This window comes from Acartia tonsa, chromosome 8 (assembly GCF_053477335.1).
Source record: "Acartia tonsa isolate MP-2025a chromosome 8, ASM5347733v1, whole genome shotgun sequence".
NCBI classification, from domain to species: domain Eukaryota; kingdom Metazoa; phylum Arthropoda; class Copepoda; order Calanoida; family Acartiidae; genus Acartia; species Acartia tonsa.
The window spans coordinates 27101160-27109547 of NC_137267.1; positions in this window are offsets into that span (position 1 = coordinate 27101160).

Here is an 8388-nt window from a genome sequence, read left to right on the forward strand (position 1 = left end):
CAGCTAAGGTTAGAATCAACAAAAGGCTGCTAAGACGTATTAATGGCGTTGCTACAAAAGACCAACTCCACAAAAGACCAACGCCTACAAAAGACCAACACTACAAAGGACCAACGCCTACAAAAGACCAACGCATACAAAAGACCAACAAATATATATTGTTATATAAACATCAAATAAAGGTCATGGCCGCAGCGCTCGGCCCCCTAGTCTATAATCTAACCTAACCTAACATAAAAATTGTAAAAACAATATTAAAAATTGTAAAAAAAATAATAAAAATTGTAAAAATCTACCAACCACTTTTTGTAAAATCCACGAAATTCTAAACCACCTATGTATTAACAGTTGAGGATATTTTTAAAAGCGAAGCTTTTCTATAATTAGGGTCGGTCCGTCCGTCCGTCCGAGATAGATAGCTTTTATTCGTTAATTTAGGCATGTTAGAATTGTCCTATCGATTTCAAACTTTGCATGATGATTCCTGTAGTAGTTGGGTACGATTTAGAAAGCGTAGCAACTATATAATCATTAACAGAATGTCCGTATGTCCATTTTAAACATGTTGATTTTTCTACTTTTTTAACAACAAATTTTCAAGTGTTTTAATTATCCGTTTGATCTGATTTTTGGTATATTGATTCCTGGGACAACAAAGAACAATATTATAAGCGAAGCAACTCTATAATCAAGTTCAAAAATGTAAGTGTGTCCATAAACATTATCCTGTTTTTAAGCAGTTTTTCAACAAATTTACCTACAATTTTGATTCGACATTTATACATTTATGTTCCGATTTTTCAGTTCAGATACTATACAAGTGTTAATATCCGTTTGTCCTACCGTTTCAGTGCTTCGCTTTTATGGATGTTGTCATCCTTGTTCTTAAATAAATGTCCTGGGGCTAACATAGGTTAGGTTAGGTTATAGGCTAGGGGGCCGAGCGCCCGCGGCTAGGCAGGTCAGGTACACCATTTGCAGCTATAGACTTTCCAGCTCTACGATTTTTTGTAGGCGTTGGTCTTTTGTAGTGTTGGTCTATTGTAGGCATTGGTCTTTTGTAGAACCGACTAGTTGGTCTTTTGAAGAGTTGGTCTTTTGTAGCAACGCCGTATTAATTCTGTATATCTATAATACAAAGTATAATACAACGATATCTGTCTGCCTGCCCGTCCAGAGAAGGCTTAATAACTCGCCAATAATACCAAGAATTAGATTTAGAAATGAAATAGCATAAAACCTACCCATGACCATGACAAACAAAAAAACCTATTACTTTTATAAAATAGGATAATGTTCTTTATCACATTTAATGTGAGAATGTTGCGATTATCATATTCAAAATAAATGCTGTAATAAGCTTTAAAATATTTAAACACTAGTCTCTCATTGGACACAAAATGACGTCCAATAAGAAAAAGGAATAAAAATATTGGAAAGAAAATTATTTTATTTCAAAATTAATTCTTGGCATTTTGGAATAAAAAATATAGGGGAAAGAAAATTATTTATTTCAAATTTATTTCTGGTCTTGAAATAATATTCATTATTTTATTTTAATTCGAGTGTCAACCAATAAGAAATAGGCATGCTGTTTTAAAAGTTTGGAATAAAAATTATTATTTTTTGTCAATTCCTTTTTTCAGAGTATAAAATGAGAATAAATTTTCCAACATCATTATTGATTTCTAATTTAACATTTCATACAGTGGGTAATATTTATTTCAACATTTTTTGTCATTCAAAATCAAGTGTCACAAAAATAATAATATTTAACATAAAAAAGAAATTTTTAAAATAATTTTGTTTTCTTTATTTGTTGAAGATTTAAGCCCAAGCTTTTTCTGAGGGGGGAGACCCCCCTCAACCCCCCCTCTCCTGAGGGGGGAAACCCCCCTCGACCCCCCCCCCCCTGACGCTCTCTTCTTTAAATCTTTCATTATTTCTTTAATTTATTCTAACTATCTTATTTCAAAACATGAGATAAAAAGGAAATAATTTGCTGTACATTATTAAAAAATTTAAAAATTGTAAAAAAAATTCCAACATGATTTTTAATTTTAAATACAAGAATATTTTTTCCTATATGATATGTTAAATTTAAATACAGGAATAATTTTGTACTGTGGAATTGAAGAAATAAATGCTGTACATTAGAATGGCTTGATTTTCAATGATTTTCTAATTTTAAATGTGCTACATACACTTTCTGTCTGAACATCATATAAGAGACCAAAAAATGAAAAGAAAATATTTTGAATAATGGGGAGGCTCGCTGATGCATGTAAACTTTTAGAAAGACACTTGTGGGGAGAATTTTTTTTTTTTTTTTTTTTTGGGGGGGGGGGGCAATTATTTTTCTTTCAAAGTATAGAAGAGTAGAATAAGAATAAAAAATCTGTTTTTAAAACTATTGATCCTAGCAAGAAAAATCCATAAATAAATTTAAAAACCAAGAGATTTTACATTTAATTTAAGATTTTTCATGCTTGGATGAATATTTTTTAAAACCAATTTGATATTCTTATATTAAACTGTAGATGTTGATTACAAATTTAATGTCCAAAATTGATCCACTCTACTGTACATTGTTATAATTTAATATTTGATGTGGGTATAAACATTAGACATAGATGGTCAATCTGACCCCATTTTTTTCTTTGTTCACTTTTTGTTGTATATGAAATACAGCCCTATAGGCAACATTATTTGCAACTAAATTTTGCAATGATATAATTTTTAGAAAGATAACTTTATTATAAGAAATTAAATTATTTATAACTAACTTATTATATGTTGTGTCATACGCTTCACATTATATAATGGAAGAAATATTTTCTTCAAATATTTCACCCAAGGAAAGCTTTAACCTAAGATATTCAACAATTTATAGCTGATACATAATGCAAACAAAATTCCCTTGTGCTGTCTCTAGGTTATCTCTATTGTATAAATGAACGTACAAAAGAGGAGGAGAGAGAGAAGGAAATAGACAGAAAAGTGAGGGAGGGGGGAGGGGGAAGAAATATAGAGAAAAATAGACAGAGATGTTTATTGTTCACCCTAGATGATGTAAATTTTTTGATAGACTTTTTTGAATTTAAGAAAAAGATAGAGAATGAGACAAAACCAAGTATCATATTTTATTAATATTGCTTATACAAGAAAGGTCATTCAAAATTATTTCACCAATATTAAGGTCAAGTGACAAAAATTTAAATTTCCACCTACTTCGCCCCCAGAGGGGGCAATAGTAGAAGGAAAATTCAAATTTTGATCACATGACCAAAATTGTTGAAATAATTTTAATATCCTTTCTAGCATTCACAATATTACGAAAATATGATAAATAACTATTAAACTATAGCTCATTTTCACAAAATAAAATTCTGCAATCACCAAGTAGGAAAGCTTAACTATGAACTAAATAGAAAATAAACATTTACTGTTCTAAATTTTAGCTTTCCTCTAAACTTTCTCATTTACTATGTACATGAGTTTACCGGCTTGGCTAGCCAATGATAATTAGGAATATACCAGGGATCTTAAGGGATAGGACAATGGGCTATGAAATGTAAACAATCAATTATGATAAAGAAAATTATCCCTTTTGTAAATTAATACAATTTGTCGAAACACTGGGACAGTGCTACCCAATTAACCAAAACTAAATACACAATATTCTAACAAAGATGACAGTATCTATAAATGCAAATAACAGAATACAAGACAGTCAGTAAAACAAAGAACAACAAATATAGAGTATCAGCGTTTTTTTTAATCAGAAGAAATACAATTAGATTTAGGACACATATGATATCACATTGTTTTAGATAAGTAATATCATTTGATATTTTTAATTATTGTACATAATTGTCTTTTCATTGTAATTCAGGAATAGTTTTTTCAAGGAATGCATTACACTAGTCGCCGGAAGTGAAAAGCAGTTTTTTGAAACAGGCTCTCTGAGATTATTACAGATTCTGATATATACATATATAAGCTAATGAAAAATGCAAAAAATGAAATCAAAAGCGTTCCTTCTTGGGAGAAAATCCGGGAAAAAGATTTTAGCTATTTTTAACCTAAAATTCACATTGGCAAGCCTGCAAAGAAATATACAGACACTTTAAACATGTCATTGTTCAGCACCTAGAAGTGGTAGAAAAATGCTATGCATACCATTGGAAAGCTCATAACCTCTAGTTTTCATATTGGTATATAACGTTTTTGTACTATAATTATTTTTTGAACTATCATCTGTAGTACACACAAATTTTAAAATGCAGTTTTTTCTTGAATTTTAAGTTTGACACTTGTTACACAAACCTTTTAAAAATTATATTGCTTAGCACCTGGGAGTTATATAATTATTCTATATAGGTATATTTGTATATTTTGGGTGCATTCAATTTTAGCTTAATTAAAAATAGTATTTGAAATGTGTATGGTTTGACATTGTAGTAAGAGCCAAGGAGGGAGGGGTGGGGGGGGGGGGAGTTTATACACTTATAGGCAATAAAATTAAACTGTTTTTAACCTATTTTTGAATGGGGGGTCAAAAATATACTAGGACACCTATAGAATCAGACTGCAGAGCCCAAATTTGAATTAAGTCCCCAATAAGCTTTTTTTGGGGGATTTAAAATTAATTTTTAGTGTTGCTGTAATCATTTTGACCGAAGCAAAAGCTCTTTTTTTACTTCGGGTAATATTGTGGCTTACAGAACATTTTTATAAAATTCACTTTATATTGATACAATAAAAAAACATTACTCTGTTCATTGGAAATAATTTTTTTTTCCAAAACAATTATTTTCATTGAAAAATCTAACATTTACAATAAAACAAATAATTCTGAAATCTAACCAATAAGAAGTCTTGTTTTATATAATTTTTTACAATTCAAAAAAAGAGTGTTTTCACAAAGTGACGTATTTCCAATGTAGTTAAATATTTTTTATTTAATTAAAATGAAAAGAATGAAAACCATACACATAAAAGATACATACTTTCTAAAATTATTTTAAAAAATAAGTTTAAATAATCTTATTTTATAACACATTTGTATATGTGACAAAAATAAATTTGTTGTATTGCATAAACATTTGTTGTCATTTAACCCTTTACAGCCATTTTTTATGTTTTTAAAATAAGTGAGAGAACACAAACATGTTAATGTTAATTCGTTGATATATTATAAAGAAATAAGTTTTTAGTGAATTTTTATAGTAAAATCATAAGGCCTAATTTTACTCTACACCAGAATACAATATTTATGAAGCAAAACATTCTAAAAGCTATGAATTTTACCCAAATAAAAAAAAGACCTTTTGCTTCGGTCAAAATGATCACGCCAACAGTAAAAATTAATATTTAAATCCCCCAAAAAAAGTTTATTGGGGACTTAATTCAAATTTAGGCTCTGCAGTCTCATTCTACTGGTGTCATAGTATATTTTTTATATACGTTTGAAAAATAGGTTAAAAACAGTTTAAGTATAAAATTTTGCTCTGGATGTTTTTGGGTTTGTTGTTATAGTTATTTACCTGATTCTCTTTGTAAGATCTCTTATAAGATTAAATCTACCAGTAAAAATATTTTAGATTGAATTTTGGCACTATCCTTCTAGGAACTAGTGGGGTAAAACATCTAAGGTCTGAACTTATTTTTAGAAATATCAAGCTAATTTTTTTAATGTAAATTTTTTTTGCATACTTGAGCTAAGTAGCCACTAAAGATTTCATTTTGGCACTTTTCTTCTTGGGGCTAGCAGTTTATAACAGCCCCCAAAACACTAAAATTATAAGTTATGAGCCTATTTTTAAAGATATTAAGATGATTTTTTAATTTAAAATTTATTCACATGATTGAGATACATAGACACTAATCTTTCTAAGGGCTAGTGTGGTGAAACACCTTCAATTGTAAAGTTATAAGATCCAAGGGGGGGGGGGGGGGTGGGGAGAAGTTCATACACTTATAGGCAATGAAATTTAGTATAAAATATTGCTCTGGATGTTTGGGCTTGTTGTTAAGTTATCAACCTAATTATTTTTGTAAAATCTACTATATGATTAAATCTACCAGTAAACCCCAAGTTTGGCACTTGCATTCTAGGGGCTAGTGGGGTAAAACTGCCCCCAAAACTACTAAAACTTTAAGTTCTGGGCTTTTTAAAAAATATTGGGCTGATTTTGTTAAATAACTGAACTAAATAATCATTCATTAAAGTTCAACATGATATCTTTGAAAATAAGCTCAGAACTCATAATATTTGTATTTGGGGGATGTTTTACCCCACTAGACTCTAGAAGAAAAGTGCCAAATTGAAATCTGTAATAGCTACTTAGTTCAATTATGTGAAAAATGTTTACATTAGAAATATCATTGATACATTGATATCTTTTAAAATAATCTCATATCTTATGATTTTAGTGTTTTATTGGCTTTTTACCCCACAAGCACCTAGAAGGAAAGTGCCAAAAATTAAATCTTTAAGTTTTACAGGTAGATCCAATCATGTAAGAAAATAAAAAAAAAGAATTGGATCATGGAAAGAAAACGAAGTTGCCAGTTTCATCGCATTTTCACAGTAGCTTTTGAAGGGTTATTTTAGGTTAGGTTAGGTTAAATAAATGTTAATGATTGCCCTGCAGGGCTAGAGCCCCCTGCAGGGGCTAGAAATAGGAGAAAGGCTACTGTGAAAAACGATGAAACCGGCAACTTCGTTTTCTTTCCATGATCCAAAGAATCATTTGATAACTATACCAACAAGTTCAAACAGCCAGGGCAAAATCTTTAGTGGCTATGTATCTCAATTACGAGAATAAATTTTAAATTAAAAAAATCATCTTGATAGGCTCATAACTTATAATATTTGTGTTTTGGGGGGTGTTAAAACCCACTAGTTCCAAAAAGGAAAGTGGCAAAATGAAATCTTTAGTGACTACTTAGCTTAATTATGCAAAACAAAGTTTACAAAAAAAATAAGTTTGATATCTCTAAAAATAAGTTCAGACCTTAGATGTTAGTGTTTTGGAGCTGTTTTACCCCACTAGCCCCTAGAAAGATAATTCAATTTTCAATATTTATTCTGGTAGATTTAATCATATAAGAGATCTTACAAAAAGAATCATGTTAATATCTATAACAACAAGCCCAAAAACATCCAGAGCTAAATTTTATACTGAATTTCATTGCCAAAAAGTGTATAAACTCCCCCCCTCCCCTCCCTCCTTGGTTCTTACTACAAACTATACACATTTCAAAGACTATTTTTAATTAAGCTAAAATTGCATGCACCCAAAATATATAAATATTCCTATATAAAATGATTATATAACTCCTAGGTGCTAAGCAATACAATTTTAAAAAGGTTTGTGTAACAAGTGTCAAACTTAAAATTCATGAAAAAACTGAATTTTGAAAACTTGTGTATACTTCAGAGGATAGCTCAAAAAATAATAATAGTACAAAAACGTTATATACCAATATGAAAACTAGAGGTTATGAGCTTTCCAATGGTATGCGTAACATTTTTCTACCACTTCTAGGTGCTGAGCAATGACATGTTTAAAATGTCTGTATATTTCTTTGCAGGCTTGAATTTTAGGTTAAAAGTAGTTAAAATCTTTTTCCGGCGTTATCCTCTTAGAAATTTTTTTTTCAATTTTTTTCATTTTTGTACCCCCCCCCCCGACTACCGACGAACAACTATTTTAGGTTAGGTTAGGTTTTAGGCTAGGGAGCCGAGCGCTGCGGCTAGGCAGGCAAGGGGGCCGAGCGCTGCAGCTAGGCAGGCAAGGGGGCCGAGCGCTGCGGCTTGGCAGGCAAGGGGGCCGAGCGCTGCGGCTAGGCAGGCTAGGGAGCCGAGCGCTGCGGCCAGAGTTCATAGTTCGCTGTTGGGGGGGGGGGGGGGGGGGGGGTTCTCAAATTTTCAATATTGAAAAAAAAATTTCTAAGAGGATAATACCCTTTTTCCCGGATTTTCTCCCAAGAAGGAACGCTTTTGATTTCGTTTTTTGCATTTTTCATTAGTCTATATATGTATATATCAGAATCTGTAATAATCTCAGAGAGCCTGTTTCAAAAAACTGCTTTTCACTTCCGGCGACCAGTGATTATATACATTTCTAAACTTTATATATAAACGAGTATCTTCTATAAAATAGAACAAGGACAATAGAATTCTGGAGAAAACTAAAATCTGATTTTAAAAGCTAGATATCAAATCTTTTTTGTATTATCATTTTGCTGTTCATATAAATATCCCATTAGATTTACCGACAATAAATAAAAATGTTCTTATCAAAGAAATCTTCACAAAAAGACAGCCGTTTAAAATCCCACATTTCGTACTAGGGTGAGGGAGGAAGCAGAAAAAAG